General features: G+C 41.5%; 1 protein-coding gene across 5 annotated transcripts in view; it reads left to right on the top strand.

The window, feature by feature from the left end:
• The window catches only part of CCSER1 (coiled-coil serine rich protein 1), a 666,784-nt gene that overhangs the window by 6,791 nt on the left and 637,298 nt on the right, over positions 1-22,695 (top strand). The window contains exon 1 of one of the 5 annotated variants that reach the window (XM_079769290.1): positions 5,089-5,271. The exons of 2 other annotated variants lie outside the window; for them this stretch is intronic. The gene's annotated coding sequence lies outside the window, so the exon portion shown is untranslated. Of the gene's footprint in view, positions 1-5,088; positions 5,272-9,218; positions 10,156-22,695 lie in introns of those variants that run through there. 2 more of the 5 variants (XM_079769289.1, XM_079769291.1) reach the window with 2 other exon arrangements.

The following is a 22,695-nucleotide window of genomic DNA, read 5'->3' as shown; positions in this document are numbered from 1 at the left end:
GGGACCCTTACCCCGTGGGGGTGTGGTGACCCTGGGTAAGGGGCTTTTTTTTTTTTTTTTTTTTTTCAGTGCCTCCTTGAGCAGAGGCCAGGGCTGGCAGGAAGCAGATATCTGGGATTTATTTATCTTCTATAATTGAAACTTTGTAGCCTTGAGCAGAGGCCAGGGCTGGCTGGAAGCAGGTACCTGGGATTTATTTATCTTTTATAATTGAAACTTTGTAGCCTTGAGCAGAGGCCAGGGCCAGCCAGGGCAGGTGGGAAGCTTGGCTTCCTCCATCGCCGGGGCAACCCAAGCCTCCTGCTCGCTCCAGCTCTGTGGCCACCACCATCTTAGTTGGGTTAATTTGCATACTCGCTCCTGATTGGCTGGTGGGTGTATCAGAGTGATGGTTAATTTGCATGTTTCTCTTTTATTAGTGTAGATATACACTGAGTGGCCAGATTATTATGGGTTCAGAGATCATAATAATCTGGCCACTCAGTGTATTTTTTATTAACAACAGTAATGGCCATAATGTGCTGAACACTTCCTACATGATAAGCAGTTTATATATGTTATGCCATGTGATTTGTCAAAAATTATAAACATATTTTTGTGCATATTTTAGAGATGAGGAAACTGAGGCTATGTTCCTGATTTATCTCAGGGTCCAGCACTATGTGTGCATTATCTCACCTGTTGCCACCATATTCAGTGAGAATGTTCTTGCTTCGCATGTAACCAGAACAAGTGATGAAAGAATTGCAAGGCTGAAGCTTCCAGCTTTTTGTTGTTCTTTGCAGTATTGATATTGTGCACCCTCAGTGCCATGCAAGCAAAATTTCTTACCCATCTGTTCAGAATATTCCAAGTCATTAATGGAAATTTAAAATGTAAGCAAGTATAATTTTAAGAATAGGTGCTTTTATGTAGAGGATGTTCAAACATTAGATATTTTCCATATTTGGAGATATGCAACTTATCTTCTGGAAAGTTTCAACCAGAGCTTTGAATTCCTTGCTTAAGCAAAGTTGATCATAGGTACAATCTATTAACCCATGTTGTCTCCGATGCGAAGGGACTGTCATATGGTAATATCAGTTTAGTTTCTTTTGGCTTTTATTCTTCAACTCATTTATTTAAATGTGAGTTTAATCAATGTTCAAATGTTTGCAGAAAAGGAAATATTTAAAGACTGGTCCTGTAGAAGTCAAGGGACAATCAGAGAGTTAAAGTTGATTATTGTGAACCCCTCTAGTAGACTAAATGTGCAAAGTTACATATTTTATAATCCATATAATAAAGAGGTAATATGCTAATTGTCCGTTATGGCATCGCAGCAGGGGGACTTGCATGAGGCTCGCTTCCCTGCCCTTGGCGCCGGGCCGGGGAAGTGAGGCTGGGTCCCCCTCCTGGTGCCGGAGTCCTCTTTTTCTCCCGGGTGCATGTGCCCAACAAACACCCCTGTGACCCCGTGCTCCATCTGAGAGCACTCTGCCCGGGGACACCACCAACCCCCACTGAGGTGGGGGGGCCCAGGGGCGACACCCGCACGGCAGAAGGCCGGTTCTTGGGGCGCGGTCGGCAGACACCAACCGGGGGTGCGAGTGTCGGCGGTGACCCCCCAGGAGGGGTCACACATGTAAATCGAGAGGATGTGGACCCAACCTGAAGGAAGGGCCGGGGCATGACGACAGAGAGTGGACGTCGAGGTAAGGCACCGGACCTGGACGGGCCACCGGGTAAACAACGCGGGGTCCCACCGCCACAGACACACAGGGCGGCCCCGATCCTCCCTCTGCCTGGACCCGGCCCCACCACCGTGGAGACCACAGGCGACCCTCACACCACAGGGAAGCCGCCCGGCTTTCTCCAGCCGTCCATCCATTCATCTGCCCTGTCTGACCCAGACGGGGGCTCACATCCTGGGTGGAACGCCCCCTGAGGACAAGCCGGCCCCGACCATGCCTGCACAAGCACGCCCATCGCCTGTGAATTCTGGAGGGGAGTGGACAGAGAGCCGCTCGAGGCATGGGAGCGGGCACACGAGGTGGCGGGGGAGGGAAAGGCCTCTGCGTCCCCCCCCCCCCCTTTTGGCACTCAACAGGAGAGAAACCTCATGTACGCATGAATGCACACGTGCGTACATGTAAAGCAGTAGTCCCCGCGATGGACCTCTGCCCAGGCCGGCTGGACCCTCCCCCAACTCGGAGGAGGGAGGCACCGGCCACGGTAGGCAAGACACAGCTGTGTTGTCGCTCGGCCCCTCAAAGCCAGTGTGAGAGGGGCCTGAGTGCCCAAACAGACGCACCTACAGGTCCCAGAGATGAAAGCAGTCAGTACTAAGACAGGATGAAAAGCATAGAATTTTTAATTAGCCTGTAAAAAGAGTAAAAGAGTGAGGGAGGAGGGAGGATGGGGAGAAAGGAAGGAGGGAGGGAAGAACTTTATAAAGGAGTCAGTAAACAGCAGAGTTAAAGAAGGAAAGAGGATGTATGAGTGAACGGTAGGAGCTGTAATGAAAATCAAGCCTAGTTGTGTACTGGGGACAGATTTTAAAATTACGAGTCAGAAAAGAAAAAAGATAAATGATAGTGAATAATTAGGCAGATAGATAGATATTAAAACAGTGGAAGTAAGTAGAGAAGAATGTATGGGAAAGGTAGGATGAGAGGGAAAGAGGGAGGGAAGAAAAGTTTTAAAGGGGAGCTGGTTGAGCTTAAAAGGAGAATGGGAAGAAGGAAGAAAAGGGGGAGGGAGCAAAGCAGGTCCGAGGGAGGAAGTGAAGAAAAAAATTAAGGTGGGGAGGAAGGATAAAAGAAGGGAGGGCAGGGGTAAAGATGAAGGAAAGAAGGAATGTGGGGAGGGAGGGTAGGAGAAAGATGGGAAGAAGGATGATGGATCAGAAGTAGGAAATAAGGAGGAAAGAAAAGTTTATAAATGATAAGTCAGTAGGAAAAAGTGTTACATAAAGGAGAGAGAAAAATTGTGTGAGAGGGAGAAGCCAATAAGGAAGTCAAATACAATTGTGTATGAATGGTATAGGATTAAAAAAAAAAGTTAATAGGGGTGACCAGGCCGGCAGGGGAGGGCAGTTAGGGATGACCAGGCCAGCAGGGGAGGGCAGTTAGGGGGATCAGGCTGGCAGGGGAGGGCAGTTAGGGGAATCAGGCCAGCAGGGAAGGGCAGTTAGGGGGATCAGGCAGGCAGGCAGAGTGGTTAGGGCAGGCAGTCAGGTGAGCGGTTAGGAGCCAGAGGTCCCAGATTGTGAGAGGGATGTCCAACTGGCATTCCGAGGGCTCCCGGATTGGAGAGGATGCAGGTCGGGCTGAGGGACCCCCCGCCCCCCATGCACGAATTTCGTGCACTAGGCCTCTAGTGTGTTTATATTAGCCAATAATGTGAATAACAGTAGATGCCTAATATCAGGAAGAAAAATAATGATTGCTTTAACTGAGTATTTCAAGTATGGCCTATTTTGTAGCTGTTGTCAGAATCTGTTTTCTTGCTGGAATAATTTAATTACTAACTGGAGCCTCAGCCATGCCCCTTATTCAGGACCAATCCTTCTATGTAGTGGGAAAATTGACCTGTGTCTAGCCCCACACGGGACTTAACATTAAGCCATTGATGCCCAACTGTAATATAACATATGTACAGTAGTGCTTCTTTCTTGTAACTAAAACTGATTTTTCACCTAATATTTTCCCCTGCCTCTTGAGAAATTACCCAGTATCACCATTTCTCCCAGTGTTTGAGCAAGGCCCTTTTGACAGGGCCTTCTTTATTTCTTTAAAGACTAGGCTTTTCCCTCTGGAACCATCTCATTTCCAGAGTTCTTTTATATAGCAGGACACTGCCCACAAAATACTACTTTCCTGGATCTTTAAACATTGCCAGCTCCTAGAGGTATGCTAAATTTCCAATACTCACTCTTGGACCTCTGTGGTGCCAGTGGCTTATGGCATATTGCCATACCCCAGACACTCAGGCTGGCTGGACTTCTTGGAGTTATTTACAGCTAGGTTTTTATAGTGCTTCCTACACTAAGTACAAGTCTTATTCTGGGTTCCAACCATCACCAGAGATGTCTCATTTTGCTACATGTAATCTTCCCTTACATGTCAATGCCCCAGTATAGAGCTACCTCATTCACCATCACTGACAACAAACATTTGTAAATGCTTATTATGTACTAGAGGCCCAGTGCATGATTAAATCATGCACGTGTAGGGTCCACTAGGCCTAACCTGCCATCCAAGCCATATCCACTGCCCTGCAAAGCCTAGCACGCTCCGCGGACATTGCTAGCAGCCTGCTCCCTGCTTTTGATGGCAGGGGGTCCGCTGGTGCTGGAGCGGACACACAGCTCCCTGCTTTCGATCGTGGGGGAGCTGGCTGTCTGTCCGCTGGTGCACCAGGCTTCTCAAAAGCCTCTGGCGTGGCGGAGGCTTTTGAAAGGCCTGGTGCCGGAGCGGACAGACAGCCAGCTCCCCTGCTTTCGCTCCCCGCTTTTGATGGTCTGCAGCAGGACATGGACTTGCTGCCCCAGAGGCCCCTTCTGTGCCGCAGCACAGCCATGGCGCAGACACTGAGCTCGCGCCGCCGCTGGTGACATGAGCTCAGCGTTCCGCCGGCCCAATCGGCCACCCTGGCCACCCCGAGTCCCGCCCCCTTCGCCTCCCACTGGTCCAATTGTGGGCGTAGCGGAGTGATGGTAATTTACATATTACCCTTTTATTATGTAGGATAAGCCATTCTGTTTCAAAAAGAATGCACTTCCTATAGTTCCTGAACAGCATAATCCACAATAGATGAAATATACATTTTTCATGTCTTGTTTAGTACCCAAATGTGATATGTGTATACAAATCATAATAATAAAAAGAGTAATATGCAAATCGACCAAACGGTAGAATGACCGGTGGCTATGATGTGCACTGACCACCGGGGGGCAGATGCTCAACACAAGAGCTGCTCCCTGGTTGGTGGTCAGTGCTGGGCTGATGGCTGGCAAGCACAGCAGCCTGCCTCTGCAGCAGCACTAAGGATGTCCGACTGCAGCTTAGGCCTGCTTCCCACACCCCCTCGCCCCCAATGCATGAATGTCGTGCACCGGGCCTCTAGTATTTGCATAATGTGCTCATTATATTTTTAAGATTTGTCTGTTTCTCTTTTTTTTTTTAGTTGATTTCTAGATGATTTGGCTCTTCTCTATTCTCCATCGTAACCTTCTTTGTACATGATATCTTTGGAGTGCAGAACAGCTGAAGAAACATATTCCAGAAGGTATAATGCCTTCTCCACTTTTTATCATTCATTAATGAAAACTGACAGTATGCCTGTGTTCAAAAAGTGATTGTTAAGCCAGGTATACTCTCCTAATTCAACTCTTGTGGGAGACTTAGTGATACATCTTTCTTATCAACCAAATTTAGACTAGTATGTCAGATTTATTTGCCTATTCACTGCAATTAGCTGTTTCACAGAAATAGGTATATACTGTGATTCTGTTAATGATTTGTTATTGTTGTGTGTGTGGTTTCTTTGTTTCTTGTTTGTTTTTGACAACAGCAGAAAACAATTTATCACAAACTTATATTAAGTTTATAAATAAGACCAAACAAGTATACATGAATAAAGACATGGCAAAAATACGTGCAAATGTAGGCTTAAATATTCTAGGCAATTCTTTCTTTAGAAACTATCTTTATTTTTGCTTTGTTTGGTTATTTTTTTGTTTATAGTTATGCAAACTGCCAGAGCATTAAGTCTAAATATATTAAATATGTTTAATAAGTTCTCCTTTCTAACATTCAGCCTTCTTTAGGATACTTAAGAAAGATATGAAGGCAGAAAAGCATGCACATATCCCAGAAACATCAGATGAGAAGATTTGGTAAAGGAGGCGATTACTTCACGAATTTCTTTAAACCTGAGACCCTGAAAATTTCCCCAGGTTAGGTAAAGAAGGCAATTTCTAAACCAAACTCAAACTCATAGTAGAGATCTTGACTAAGAGTAACTTATTTCAGCCCAGCCAGTGTGGCTCAGTGATTGAGCATCAACCTATGAGCCAGGAAGTTACGATTTGATTCCCTGTCAGGGCACATGCCTGGGTACACTTGTAGGTACCACCTAGAGGATACCTCAAGGTGTAAATGTGGTGGTATTGGGGGGCTTCTGAAATGATAAAGGGTCTGTCAGAGGGAGGGTCTAAGTTGATTGGAGGTAAAGTGTAATATGATGCATCTCTGGGGGAATTTTCAGGGTCTCCGGTGTAAGTGCTTCTTAAAACAGTAAGTTATAAAGGCTCTACACTGCTGTTTAGTGAAGGAAGAAGTTGCCGCTCAGGATATTCCTAAGGAGAGCCAGGTTCATTGGCTGATGGTAGAGAAGACACACAGCCCCGGAGATCTAATGCAGTAAAGGAAAGGATGAAGTGTTTTGAAATCCTTAGGTTTTTTATTTGAATGTAGTAATAGTTTGGTAACTGAAGTTCTATAGATCCTCTCTTCTCTCTTCCTGTCTGCCATACCTCAGTCTCTGCAATCACCTTCGATGACAGGGAGCTATCCAGGGTACTAGACTTCCTGCTGAACTCTTGCAAAATGGTGTAACACATTTTTTTTTGCCTTTTGGGGGGTGAGGGTAGGGTTAATCCTAGGGACTGCTGTTGGCAGACTACATTATTCACTTGGAGTGACTAACTTTCTATCATTTGGATTATTCCAGTGGGTCCTTCAAGGCTCAACTCAAATGTAAATTCAAGGAAGCCTACCCCAATCCCCATGCAAGATGCCTATTCTGAATTCCAGTAACAGCCTGTGTACGTCACTGTCAAATCTCCACTTAAACTATGACAATTGACTCTTGCTTGTTCTTCATGCCTACTAGATCGTGAGCTCTGTGAGGGCAGGGACTTTGTATTTTATTCTCTTTTTTCAAGCAACTCGTCTAAATTAGCAATGTGAGGATCCTCAGTAATTGATAAATGAATGAATAAAGAGTGACTTGAATTTTGTTCGTCTTATGTGAGGTACTCCCCGTGCTAGCAGCCACTGTCCTGAGTCATATTTTGGTTCACTTTGAATATTGCCCTCCATGGCTTTTTTATGGCCTGAATTTTTTTTTTCTTTCTTAACTTGGAACTGAGTAACCTAAAATGGTTAAAAGTCATGGCCATGGGGGGATCTGCAAGGTTTAATAAAGCAAGAAGCAGCAGTACTACACATTGATGTGGAGAATGGGGTCCAAGGAGAATCTGATTTTTCACTTCCTCTAACTAGAATTTGGAACACCCACTCCACATTCACTTTCTAAGGCCTCTAGAATATGTCATCTATCATTTTCCAGATCCACATTTTCAAATGTCTGCAAATCTGAGCTCTTGTGAGGCTGGCAGAATTCTTTCATTCCTGAAGCATAAAGTCTAGCTCCCACTTGCAGTACCCATATTATCCACGGTCCTTGGAGAGAGTAGAAGTTGGTAAATTTCCTTTCTCTATCTTTTTGTAGCCATATTAGGGACTTTCTGGACAGCCATAAAGAGTAAGTGTGCTTTTGTTTCCACTACTCTATCCCCACACATATCCTTGAGCTGAATGTCCAATATGGCAACGATCTACATCGTAGAAAAACACTTCTACTTACATGTAATCCATCCTGTCACTGGTGTGATATTAACTTATTCATCACTTTTACATGATGTTCGTAGTTTGTGTACATGTTTATATCTCCCCTTATCAGGATATTCCAAGAATAGTTTAGATTCCACAGTTTATCTTTTGGTCAGAAATTCCATGTATTTTAAGTGCATGACATAGGAAATGGTTGTGAAGTCTTTGGGGAATATTTTCACTTTGTAGTTCTACCGGTAATTCACATGTTTGAAATGTATATATTATTTATCCTGTAGGTCATGTGTTTTTCTGTTGTTGTTGTTTTTCTTTTACCCAATGCTAGCAGGAATGTTCCAGTTATGAAGTAAGAAATGAAAAGCTCTAATTCTTAGTGATTTTCCCTTTGGGACCTAGTTATATATCTCAGAGGAAATAATATGGATTCAAAATAACTTAGATGTGAAAGAAAGGATTTTTAAAGTGGACAAAATGAGTGAAGCAAGGTTTTCTGTAATCATTTCAAGTGAACTCATTGTTAGGAAAACTAATAATTTCTTTGCTAAATATTTAGAATTATGCCAAATAATATGATCACCATTAATTTTATGGACTAAAAACGAGTACAGCCAATTTTCCAATAATACTAGAAATGAAACCCTCCTGTAAAAAACTGTGTTTAATCTATCTGAAAGAAAAGTTGCCTTAAAACTGTTTCAACAGAGAAAATTATGTATACTCAGGGTTTAGGTGTTTTATGATGAAACTGGTAGGAGGAAGGGAGGAATTTTTGCGATCATGTGAATCATTTGTGTTGTATAAGCATAGCCTCAGGAATCCTCAGCACTTAGGCAAACCCAGGAGTCCAAAAGTGATAACTGCTTCTGATTTAGAGTGTGGTCAGGAAAGATGGGGTTCTGTTGTGACTACACGCTTCTCTTCAACAGGAGAAGCCAAAAACAATTTAAAATCCTGTTCAAATATTACCAAATTAAAATGCTTTTGCTACAATATTATTTGACATTAAGTAAAAAGCTTGAGTCAACCTTTGTTTTACCTGTGTTTGTACAAACATACTCACATATATATAGCAATGTGTTATAATGGGGCCTGTCTTGTCTACATTTCTTCTAATAATGTGGATGTTTTTAGTTCAGTTTTTTGAGGGGGAGGAATGAATCAGTCTGTGCTCTCCATAAAAACAGAACTAGTAGTGTATATGTCTATATCGTTTACCCCTAAAAAGGTTAATGTTAAGGAATTTGGTTCACATGATTGTGGAGACTGGAAATCTGTAGGACAGGCCAATAGGCTGGAAACTCAAGAAAGGATTTCTGTTATAATTTTTGGCAGAATTTCTCATCCAAGAAACTTTAATTTTGCTCTTCAGGCCTTCACCCTGTTATTGAGGGTAATCTGCTTTCCTTAAAGTACAATTGTAAATAGTAATCACAAATACAAAATATTTTCACAGCAACATCTAGACTAATGTTTGACCAAAACACTGAGTACCATAGCTAGGCCAAATTGACACATACAATTTGGACTAGCTATGAAGTAAAATATGTTAAGAAACCCTTTATTGTTTATATAAGTTGGTATATTTGTATTTTTTCGTTGGCCAGAGATACTTTAATATTGTTCAGCTATTGGCATTTGTAGGCATAGGTCATCATTTATTTATTATTTATTCATTTTTATAATCATTTATTTATTAAGCACACATTATGTGCAATAGATAATTGAGTAATTTACAGAAAATGAATGACAGAGGCCACATTAATTCTAGTGGAAGATACAGAAATATGCTAAACTAGAGGCCCGGTACACGAAATTCATGCATGGGTAGGGTTCCTAGGCCTGGCGGGCAATCAGGGCTGATCAGGGCCTTCCGGCTGCCAGCAGGGGCCTTCCTTCATTCTGTGCTGCCCCCTGGTGGTCAGTGCACATCATAGGGAGCAATCAAACTCCCAGTCTCCTGGTTGAACTCCTGAGGGGACAATTTGCATATTAAGCTTTTATATAGAGAGATAAATAAATTTGTAGAGTTAATGTCAGTTTTTCAACCTTGTCATTTAAATGTCATTTTCCCCATGAGCAACCAAAAAAAAAAAAATTCACGTCCAATTGGTAATAGGCTAAGTTACTCTACTTAGCAATTTAAGTATAACATGTAAAACTGGATTATGAAAAGTGTGCTTGTCCACTGCATTTATACAATGTTGGCCATGAATACATTCATTTTAGAACTTGAAAGGATTTGTATTTGTACTCAGTCTATGCAAAGATGGTTCATATATACTCAAACAGGTCTGACAAATGGACTGTCATGTTTTATTGATAATCATATTATTCATATTGCATAGAGCAATAAACATTTTCTTTACTGTCTTTAAATGGGTATTTTCTCATAATACTTCCTCATTCCAAACTACTTTTTGTTTCTCTTTTCTTATCCAAGGAATATGAACTGTCTGCCTGGCATTTGAGGCCATCTGTAAACTCACCACACCCTGCTAATCCAACCATAGACCTTTCACTTGGTTAAGGTCAGGTAACTTAGAGCACCTTCACAAATGTGGTATATGCATTTAATTCTTCCTGTTTATGCAAATATCAGCTGTCATTACAGTTCTAACTCCTTGGAGCCTTCCAGGACAGCCTTAACCTGCCTGGGAGTTTCCTTTATTACATTCTGAGTTATGAGCAATACCTAGTTGGCCCAGATAATTAAGTACAGTATGTTCTGCTACAGTGCATTTTTCTATAATGTGAATTAGCTCCTATATGATGGGTAAATAGGGAGAATTATGTTAGTAAAATGTGTACGTTGGTTAATGTGTGATTTTCCACCATCATATTAATATTTAGCTTTACCAAGTAATTATAGCTGATTGCAAAGTATGCTGCTCTAGGCAAATGCAAAGTACAATAGAGAAATACCCTTTCATTGACCTTTCATCTTTTAAAAAAAATTGAAAAAATTCAGAGAGGAAGGGAAAGGGAGTGTGCGCTTGCATACCTACACACAGAAGGTATTCATATATATATATATATATATATGTATATATATATATATAGCATAAATGTCATGCATATTATATGTGTATACATATATATGGCAGGTAGTTATTCAATAAATTTCAGTTGCATGAATAGATAAAATTTATTTTTTTATTTTTTGACAACTAAACTTGGAATATTCTTCCTAGAATGAGTCTTGCTTTTTCTATCCATATCACTTTTGTCACCACATTTCCTAATAGTGAATGAATTTGTGGAAGTTTGTGGCTTATGTTTTTATTTTATAAATTTTTTATTAAATACAATGTAGAAAATAAAATGTTATAGGCCCCAATTTCTTATATTTCTATCTTCCAGAAATTGAAAACTTAAAAAAAGTGCACAAAATCTAAAAGCTTAGAAAAGAAAGTATAGAAGAGTACTTTTATTATGTTTGAATATAGAAGGGTAACTTTCACAAGGCCTTAAAAGCAAAAACTTAAAATAAATAATTGATAATTTTTGAAGGAAAATATTGATATTTTTTATTAAAATTTAAGAACATATGAAAAGGCACCATAAATTAAATGATCAGACAAATCACAGACAAGAAGTAAATATTTGCAATAAATATCACTGGTTAAATACCCAGAATATATAAGGAAAGCCAACAATTTATACATAGAAACCCACACCTGAAACCTATATGATCATGTCGAGCAATGTCACCTCAATAAATTTAATAAAAAATAAATCAGGAATGACAGCTTATAAAAGAGGAAACTCACTGGAAAGTAAACACGCTCAATCTTACTAATAATTAGGGAAATGGAAATTAGTGGCATGTCGCCCTTGTCTGTATGGCACAGTTGGTTGAGCATAGTCCTGTGCACTGAAAGGTTGCCTGTTCAATTCCCAGTCAGGGAACATGCCCAGATTGTGAGCTCAATCCCTGATTGGGATGTGTGCAGCCAATTGCTGTTTCTCTCTTACATCAATGTTTCTCTCTTCCTTCCTCTCTCTCTAAAATCAATGAAAATATGTTAAAAAATAAAATAGTGGCATGTCATTTTATAGCACTTACAAATGACATAAATTAAGTTTTGGCACTACTTAGTTTTTGTAGGAATGCACAGTATTATTAGTATGCATTTCTTGTGAAGTGTAAGTCATTATAAACACTTAAGGGGTAATTCTATCTAATAAAGAGGGAATATGCTATTTGACCCTCACACTGTTGCAAAGATGGCGGCACCCACAGCCAATAAGGAGGGAACATGCTAATTGAGTGCCCCGCCCTCAAAGATGGCAGCGCCCACAGCCAATAAGGAGGGAATATGCTAATTGACTGCCACGCCCTCAAAGATGGCGGCACCCACAGCCAATAAGGAGGGGATATGCTAATTGACTGCCACAACCTCAAAGATGGAGGCACCCATAGCCACAAGATGGCGGCGCCCAGTCCCCTCCTGTTGCTTGCTTGCTTCAGGAGTTCCCCAGTCCCCTCATCCTTCCAGCTGCCCAAGGCCAGCCCAAAGCACAGACAAGCCTCAGATGTCAGCTGCTCAGCTGTCTAGGGCTGGCCTGAGACACAGGCAAGCTTCAGATGGCGGCTGCCCAGCCACACAGGGCCGACCAAGGCTTAGGTAACCAGGGTGGCCAAGGCTTGCACTGCCGGTAGTGGCAGCAGCAGAGGTGTGATAGGGGCGTCACCTTCCCCTGATTGCCGGGTTGCCTCCCGTCCCTGAGGGCTCCGAGACTGTGAGAGGGGGCAGGCCAGGCTGAGGGACCCCTGCTCCAGTGCATGAATTTTCATGCACCGGGCCTCTACTCTATGCTAATAATAGATAAATATGTAAATTGACCATACTGCCATGATGCCCACAGCCAATCAGGAGTGAGTATGCAAATTAGCTTGACAAAGATAGCGGGCCTGTGGGCTGTGCAAGCAGCCGGGGGGCAGGGTGGGACGCCCACCCACCCCCTGGCCGCTCAGGGCCTATGCACACAGGCGACAAGTGGCCGGGGACGGGGCAGGGTGGGTGTCCTTGGGACCCCGCCCACTTTGAGCCTGTGGCCAGTGCGTGTGCGCACACCGGCGCCGAGCGGCTGGGGTCCCGGGGTCACCACTGGAGTGTCTGGTCCTGTCAACCCGGCCTGGGGGCAGCTGGGGTTCACAGTCCTTTTGGTTTGTGCAGCCCCTGGACCAGAAGCAGAAGCCCAGAGTGCGGGGAGCACCAGGAATGCTGGGAATCATAGTTCTGGTGGCAGATGTGTTGCGGGATCTCCTAGACACTAGAGCAGTGGTTCTCAACTTCCTAATGCCACAACCCTTTAATACAGTTCCTCATATTGTGGTGACCCCAAACCATAAAATTATTTTCGTTGCTACTTCATAACTGTAATTTTGCTACTGTTATGAATCGTTATGTAAATATCTGTGTTTTCCGATGGTCTTAGGCGACCCCTGTGAAAGGGTCGTTCGACCCCCAAAGGGGTTGCGACCCACAGGTTGAGAACTGTTGCACTAGAGCAAAGTGAGCCTGGAGCAAGTTACTGTTGCAGGTGGGGGATGGAGGAAAAGCAAAGGTGAGAGACATAAGTAAAGTCACAGTGTTGAGGAAAAATTAAAGGGAAGATATCCTGCAACTTCTAGGAAATCTCAACCAATGGAGCAAAGAAAAAAAAAAGAGCTCTATTATTCTGTGAGCATCAAACCAAACTGGGTTGGGGTCTCAGACAATTCGCTCATATGATTGCAAAGACAGACAGAAACTCCCGGATTGGAGAGGGTTCCCCTGAGGGATCCCAGATAGGAGAGGGTGCAGGTTGGGCTGAGGGACCCACCTCCCGTACACGAAACTATTCATAGATATACATTTGTAAGAGTTTAAAATTATTTATTTTAGTCTTAAACTTGCAAATCAAAGTTACACATTGTATTTAAACACATACTGTGTATAAAAGTGCATGTTGTTTTATCAAATTTTCAGTAGTGGTTTCTTCTGGGAAAGGAGAAAGAAAACAAAAATGATTGGAAATGGGTTCTATAGCTGCTAGGTTTAATATAGAATAAAATCATATCTGTTTATTTTACAGGGGAATAAACTGATGCTCAGGGAAGTGAATTGACCACAGTCTCTCAAACTGAGCTGTTCCCCAGGGCCCATGTTTGATGTCAGTTTGCTGACATGTTTAATATATGTGAATTACATATTTTTTTCATATTGCATCCTACCAAATACTGGCATGTGTATACCCATTGCTTCTTAGTCCACTTCAGCACCCAAGCTATAAGGTATCATTTTTTTTTAGAGTGAAAGGAGCTAATTGTTAGTTTATTCCATCTATAGCCTTTTCTCCCCAAACTTAGTTTGAATTTGTTTCTTGAAATTTTATTTTAGTATAGCTATCACTCTCCTGAATTTGTTCCCATACTTTGCCTGGTGAAGTTATAGCTAGGTTATGTTCACCTTCTTGTCAGGGGAACTTTATTGCAGAAGGCAACCTCTGCTATTCATTCCATTAATTGTAATTCCAAACCTTGTGTATGACATCTTTGCTGTTTCCTATTTAATATAATCTGTGGTGACTACATTATTTTAAGTGGAACATCATTAAATCAAGGACATGTGGATCACCATATACCTCTTGTAATATTAACCCCATCACCAAGTATTGATACTTCATGGCTGCAGCCTTGGACATAAGTTAGTTGAAGTTTTTTGTGAATGTGGACTCTCATTTACTAGTAGTCATTGCACTTAGTGAACCAGCTGGGTGAAAACTTGGTTAAGTATTGAGGGAAAATAAATGATGAAGTAGTGGAATATAATTATAACATATCTACTCATCTTTTCAGGCATGGAATGTCAGCTGGATTTTTAGGTGACCTTAGTGATTTGGAGTGCTTAAAGAATACAGTAGGGTCACATAGGCTTTTTATACTTTCTATATAGCATAATTACATGAAACCAAGTTTAGATATGCAGACTATTGCAATCACTAAGTAATATGCCTCCAGAAAAAAATTTTACTTAAATTATTCTATTCTAAGGCTTAGTTCCCCTTTTGAGAATTCAAATGTCCCATTTATTCATTTTGTTCAGTTATATACTTTTTTGTATCATTCAATAATCAAAGTTATTATCTAACATTTTAAAAGATCAGCCTAAAGGATCAACTTATTTAAATTAATTACCTTTTGAGTAATATTTCTGCAAAGTTTTAGGGCCATTATTATGTTTATTTTAGTAAATAAAATATATTTTCTGGCTACATATAATTATGAGGGGAATGTCTAATGAATGGCCAATAAACTTCCAGAAATCAAGTAATATGATAAAAATATAAACTAATTTATTTGTTTGCTTTCTAGATGACATTTGAAATGAAAATCATATTCTTTTGTTACCTTCTATCTTTAAAATACTCTGATATCCAAGGCCCAAATTAAATTTTAAAGCAAAGTATGAGGGTAGAGTACCTTTCCAATTTAACAAACAAAATACATCATTTTTTATGCATATGGTTAGTGAATGTGGAATGCCATATGATCAAAATAACAAATAATTAAGAGTTACATTATAAAATAAATGTAGGAAGAATAAAAGAAGTAATAACAGTAGTTCTGTCTTTGTATTGTATTGTATATTATTGCCTTTAAAATAAAATTCCATTGCTATAATGATGTTCTCTTTAGTATTATGCTCTGCACTCATACTTGCATTAACATTGTCCATAGACTTGGGCTGAATATGTATTTAGCTTTTCAATATCTATTGAACTAAAAGTGATTTTGTTTTTTAAATTATAATCTGTGGATATAGGACTACAAATGTTTAAACTGTTAGAGGAATATGATCTTTATGTAGTCATTGTTTTAAAGATAATCATATAGATGTTTTATTATTGTTTTGAATACCGTATTTTCTGGCGTATAAGATGACTTTTTAACCCAGGAAAATCTTCTCAAAAGCCGGGGTTTTATATGCCGGAAAATACGGTACTCACTCTCAGCTCCAGCACTGGGACAGTGGCTTGTCAGGGATACAGGTACCGTATTTTCTGGCATATAAAACCCCGGCTTTTGAGAAGATTTTCCTGGGTTAAAAAGTCATCTTATATGCTGGAAAATACGGTATATTAATATATTTTTATCTGTGAAGTGTCTCATAATAAAAATTATATGGTTTTTCCTTTATTATTATTATTTCACTAGAGGCCTGGTGCACGAATTTGTGCACTGGTGGAGTGATTGAGGCCAATGGGGGGGTGGGGCACCGGCTGGAGAGAGGGACTGGGAGAGGTTGTCCGGCCATGGGAAGTTGGCTGTGGGAGCTCACTGACCACCAGGGGAAGCTCCTGCATTAAGCACCTGCACCCTGGTGGTCAGTGGGCATCATAGCAACCAGTCGTTTGGTTGTTCGGTTGTTTGGTCACGTAGCCTTTTATATATAGAGAACCTTTGGAAATATTTAAAGCTGGAACCCAAACATAGCATCCTTGGTTAATATGTATAATAAAAACAAAAATAAAATACAATTCCACAGATGATATAAGTTGAAATTAAGACCAGAGTATTAATATTATGATGATGATCCATGCACTCATAGGCATTTTCTTAGGATGCATTTTTTTTAATGCTGTGACATTGAAAAATGATGAAAGAGGTGATAAATTTCCTGAATTTATCTGCGAACCACTATTATACAGCTTTGTAGTTCTCATTTGCTGAAATATAACTGCTACTTGGTATTTAGGAAGTGGCAGTCTTATGCCTAAGACTTAAAATAGCAAATTAACTTTAAATGGGAAAAATGTTTCAAAGTAAAATGTTTAACTAAATTAGTGAACAAGAACAAGTGCTAAGTACTGTTCTTCTTTTGATATATTATTCTGTGAACTCTTTAGTTTTTACATTCTTATATTTTACATACTTTGAAAAGTGGGGATCAAATTTCTATAATAGTAGAATTTTAATCCACAGTGCAAGAATACAAGATCAGAGGAATATTTTAATATGTAAAGTGTCTTTAAATATTTATCAAGTATAAAGTGATACTTTCCCCAAATTATGCTTTTTCTCATGTTTAAATTTAACAAATGTAAAGGGTCTGATCTTTAGATAATTTTTTTTCCTTTTTAAATTATCTGTCCTAAAGTACTTAGTACCTCTTTGATTTAGCCTGGAAAACCAGTTACCATCATTCTAATTCCTGGGAAGTTTAGTCTGCCAGCTTGTACTTAGTTCAAGGTATAGATCACAAAAATGGTATGAATTAAATAATAATTCACAACTGCTGTCCCATCCTGGCCTGATCATCCCCCGGAGACCCAAGGTCCCAGCCCCTTCCTTCCTTCCTTCCTTCCTTCCTTCCTTCCTTCCTTCCTTCCTTCCTTCCTTCCTTCCTTCCTTCCTTCCTTTCTTTTTTTTTTCAGTGCCTCCTTGAGCGGAAGTCAGGGCTGGCTGGAAGCAAGTATCTTGGATTTATTTATCTTCTATAATTGAGACTTTGTAGCCCTGAGTGGAGGCCAGAGCTGGCCAGGGTGGACAGGAAGCTTGGCTTCCTCCATTGTCGGGGCAACCCAAGCCTCCTGCTTGCTCTAGCTCTGTGGCCGGCTGCCATCTTGGTTGGGTTAATTTGCATATTCACTCCTGATTGGCTGGTGGGTGTGGTTTGGCGTAGTGGAGTGATGGTTAATTTGCATGTTTCTCTTTTATTATTATAGATAACTTTATTATATTTAAAAAAGTGATACATTAGAAAAGGGACTTTACAAATCAGAAGTTATTCCTGGTTTATTAAAGTATGTGTCATCTACTTATAGATATGAAAGTAATATGGACAATGTTCAAACACTTAAGTGGCTACTATAAATTATTCTGAAAAAATAATTTTATTAAATACATGCTTCATAACCTTTAGTATTTGAAGAAATAAGTGTACTAAAAGCAAGAGGCTTAAAATCCTAGAAAATCTCCATGGTATAATTTCAGGTTTGAAAATGAGATGAATACATCAATAAACATAAACATTTAAAATAATTTTCAGCCCAGCTGGTGTTGCTCAGTGGTTGAGCGTCGACCTATGAACTAGGAGGTCAGGGTTTGATTCCCCATCAGGGCACATGCCTGGGTTTCGGGCTCAATCCCTAGTAAGGGGTGTGCAGGAGGCAGCCCATCCATGTTATCTCTTATCATTGATGTTTCTCTTCCTCTTCCTTTCTCTCTGAAATCAATAAGAATATATTAAAAAATAATTTTCACATTTATATTGAAAAACAGGAATGCCACTCTATTAGTCTAACCAATGTGGTTTCAATAAAGGAAAGAAAACATTGTAAATTTATGTAGGTTAGAATTTGATTCATTTTGAACAAGATAATCTATTTTATCTTGTTCATTTTAAAGAGTGAATTTAGTAATTTAAAATTTTATGTTTATAGGCATCTTTTGGGAATTGAGGAAATAAATGCTCACCCCCCCAAATAAGCAAGCATGTGTGCATAAACTAAAAAATAGTGTTTGTGAGTTCTAGTAGTGTGTAGATCTTTAAGAATGTCAATGACTTTACTTTGAAAACCCTAATAGTAGTCTCTTGAAAATATTCACTAAAATATAATTATTCTAGAGGCCCAGTGTACAAATTCGTGCACAGGTGGGGTCTGGCTGGCCTGGCCCCAATCAGCAGATTGGGGCCAGGCCTGTCGGTAGGAGGCTATGGTGGGAGGTTGGCTGGCCGGCTTGCCCCGATCAGGGCCCAAACAGGGCTGGGCTGGCTGGGGGGAGGGAATGCACGAATTCGTACACTGGGCTCTGCCCCCGAATGGGGTGGGGGGGACTGATTGGGCCTCATCAGCCTGGGGTGGGGCCGTGGGAGGTTGCCCGGCCAGCCTCACCCCTGATTGGGGTAGGGGGGTGATCAGGGGTGGATATGGCTGGGGGGAGGGGCTGCAGGCCAATTGGGGTGGTGGGGGCCCATTGGGGGCAAGGCCAGCTGGGGGGAGGGTCTGTAAGAGGTTGGCTGGCTAGCCCCACCCTCTATTGGGGTGGGGTGGCAATCGGGTGGGGCAGGCTGGGAGGAGGGGCTGCAGGCCAATAGGGGTGGGGTGGGGCAATTGGGGGTTGGGCCAGCTGGGAGGAGGGGCCTTGGGAGGTTGGCTAGCCAGCTCCACTCCCTGATAAGGCTGATTTGCTGGCCGCCGTTCATTATGGCGTTCTGGTCACTGGCTTTTTATATATAGAAAGAAATCTTTTGCACTGTTAATATACTTGGTTTGATCATATCATTAATAAAAGATATGAGTGACGAAATGCATTTTGGAATGTGACTGGTATCTTGATTTTGTAAGAACTTTCCCTTTTCTTCTTATGGTATCTATTTTAAAAATCCAGTGACATTTATAATCACTTTTAAGATTTACCAGTCACTGTTCTAAAATTTTTATACATATTAACTCATTTAGTCCTCACAATAACCTGATGGGGTAGGTGATATTTTCCTCATTTTACAGATGAGGACGTTGAGGATTTGAGATTTGAGATGTTAATTGGGTAAATAGGCCAATAGGAAGTAGTTGAGCAGAGTCCATAATCTATGCTGTTATCCACTTCACTAGATAAACATAGAGCTTAACTAAAGATTTCTTCATAAATGTTTGCATATTTTGTTGTTGTAAGGGTAAGCCATTTGGTGGCCCTTTCAAAAATAATGAAAATCAAATATTGGTGAAATAGTAGTTCATTTCTATTTTATTGGTAGTTAAATAATTCACTTGGAAGTGATGCTATTGACTCAGCATCAACTGGGAAATAATTTACAGCAGTAGGACTAGATCTTAGATATTTGATGTTCCTTTTAATCAAATCCAACAGTTAGTGATTCTTAAAAAATGTGTTAATTTTTGGAAGAGGGAAGTAACTAATCAAAATTAGAAATATACTAATAAATAACTTTGTTCTCTATATGACAATTATGGAAGCACTGTTTATAATTAACTAAACCATGAAACTTGTTTAGATCATTTCAAATGATAAATATATTTGTTCTTAGCTGAAATTTTTATTTTTACAACCCTGTTGATCTTGAATTTATTTTGAACTTCGATTAAAATATTTAGTGATACAGGAAAATCAAAACATTTAATAGAGGGGGTTAAATAGACGAATATTCAATTTTTCTATGTTATACTTAGAAGCAATCACATTATGTTCTTCAGTGTAACATAGTGTATTTAGAAACTTTACAGACAGGACATACCATAATAAAATTTTAAGTCACCAATGTTTATGCTGACTTCCTGAGCTATATTCGATTTTCCAAAGGAATACAATTCAATATTTATTAGTCTGCTTTTTAAATTTATTATTTTTTATAAGAACCCTATATAAATGTCAGTTGCAGATGTGGGGAAAATGGAATTTCACACATTTCTGTGAAGTCCTTGCTTCCTCATTAGTAGGGACACATGTAATCAATCCTGCCTCTTGCCACTTTAAATGAGATACATGGCTTATGACCCATTGTGTATGTGTCACATACTCACCTTAAAAAAAAAAAAGATTATTACTAGCTTTTGAAGCATTCTGAACATGAAAACACTTATTTGTCCTTGTACCGCATTCATCTTTATCACCCTTGTCAATGTCCTGCATGTAAGAAGCAACATGTTGTTAAAACCTAACACCATGATTTTATCATATACAGATCACTGTAATTATTAAAAAGAAAGACCAATATCTTCCTAAGTAAGCCAGCTTTACTTGATCTAAATCTATTTATAAAAAACACATTTTATGTAGTGCAGAGGTTTAGTGTTTATATACAGACTAGAGGCCCGGTGCATGAAATTCGTGCATGGGGGTGTGTGTCCCTCAGCCCAGCCTGCACCCTCTCCAATCTGGGACCCCACTGGGATCGGGCCTAAATGGGCAGTCGGACATTTCTCTCACAATCTAGGACTGCTGGCTCCCAACTGCTCGCCTGCCTGCCTTCCTGATTGCCCCTAACCACTTCTGCCTACCAACCTGGTCACCCCCTAACCACTCCCCTGCCAGCCTGATTGATGTCTAATTGCTCCCCTGCCAGCCTTTTTGCCCCCAACTTCCCTTCTCTGCCGGCCTGGTCACCCCTAACTGCCCTCCCCTGCAGGCTTGATCTCCCACAACTGCCCTCCCTTGCAGGCCTAGTCCCTCCCAACTGCCCTCCCCTGCTAGCCATCTTGTGGCAGCCATCTTGTGTCCACATGGGGGCAGGATCTTTGACCACATGGGGGCAGCCATCTTGTGTGTTGGAGTGATGGTCAATCTGCATATTACTCTTTTATTAGATAGGATGGAGGCCTGGTGCATGGGTGGGGGCCAGCTCGTTTGCCCTGGAGGGTGTCCCGGATCAGGGTGGGGGTTCCCTTGGGGCGTGGAGCAGCCTGGGCGAGGGGCCTGTGGTGGTTTGCAGGCCGGCCATGCCCCCCCCCAAGTGACCCAGGTGGAGGCCCTGGTATCTGGGGTTTATTTATCTTCTACAATTGAAACTTGGTAGCCTGAAGCGGAGCCAAGCCTTCTGCTCACTCTGTGGTGGCAGCCATTTCTGTTGGGATTTATTTATCTTCTATAATTGAAACTTTGTAGCCTTAAGTGGAGACCAAGCCAGGCCAGGGTGTGCGGAAAGCTTGGCTTCCTCCATCGCGGGGGGGCAACCCTAGCCTCCTGCTCTCTCCAGCTCCATGGCTGCCACCATTTTTGTTGGGATTTATTTATCTTCTACTAGAGGCCCAGTGCATGATTTAATCATGCACCTGGTGCACCAGCGGGCTGGCTGTCCGCCGGTGCCCCAGGCCTTCCGAAAGCCTCCGGCACTGTGGAGGCTTTCGAAAGGCCTTGCGCCGGAGCAGACAGCCGGCCAGGTCCCCCGCTTTGGCCTTTGATCGCGGGGGACCTGGCCGGCTGTCCGCCGGTGCCCCAGGCCTTCCGAAAGCCTCCGGGGCAGCCATGGCACAGACGCTGAGCTCGCGGCGCTGCGAGCTCAGCGTCCTGTTGGCCCAATCAGCTACCCCGGCCACCCTGAGTCCCGCCCCCTGCGCCTCCTGCTGGCCCAATCGTGGGCGTAGCGGAGTGATGGTAATTTACATATTACCATTTTATTATGTAGGATAATTGAAACTTTGTAGTCTGGAGTGGAGGCCTCGGCCGGCCATGGTGTGTGGAAAGCTTGGCTTCCTCCATCGCCGGGGAAATGCAAGCCTCCCTCCTGCTCTCTCTGGGGCCGCAGCCATCTTGGTTGGGTTAATTTGCATACTCGCCCCAGATTGGATGTTGGGCGTGGCTTGTGGGCGTAGCGGAGGTACGGTCAATTTGCATATTACTCTTCTTTAGATAGGATGGTTGTAATAACTTGTCTCCTTAAGGATTCCAAACAGTTATTAGTTCAGTGAACAGATACATCCATACACATACACAGACATACCTTCACCATTTTTTTCAATTTCTTTATTGATTAAGTTGTTACATATGTGTCCTTATTCCCCCACTACCCCCCTATCTCCCCCACTCATACCCTCACCCCCCTGTTGTCTGTGTCCATTGGTTAGGCTTATATGCATGCATACAAGTCCTTTGGTTGATCTCTCCCCCTAACCCCCAGCCTCCCCTACCTTCCCTCTGAGGTTTCATGGTCTGATGAATATTTCTCTGTCTCTATTTTTCATCATTTTGGTATTTTATTGTTTTGTGGTTGGAATTTTCTTAAAATACCACCATTACAATTTTATTGAATGGATTATTGTTTGTTTTTCTATCCTAAAAGTACAGTATTTGATTTAATAAATGCTTCCACAATCATGCTCTGGATTGATAAAAACTTTCTCAGTTGATTAGGATGAAAGGAAATATGAGAGATTTAAAACAAAGCTGTCAAAGCAATTAGAACTAAAGTCCTCCTATTGCTGAGTAATGAAAATCCATGCCTTGCCCGGTTTTGCTCAGTGATTAAAATGTCAGCCCACCACTGAAATGTTAGGTTCCATTTCTGGTCAAGGGCATATACCTCGGTTGCAGGTTCCCCAGCCTCGGTCAGGGCGCTTTTAGGAGTCA

This window comes from Cnephaeus nilssonii (genome assembly GCF_951640355.1).
Source record: "Cnephaeus nilssonii genome assembly, chromosome: 1".
In the NCBI taxonomy this organism is placed as follows: Eukaryota; Metazoa; Chordata; class Mammalia; order Chiroptera; family Vespertilionidae; genus Cnephaeus; species Cnephaeus nilssonii.
This window is presented reverse-complemented; position numbering and strand designations above follow the sequence as displayed.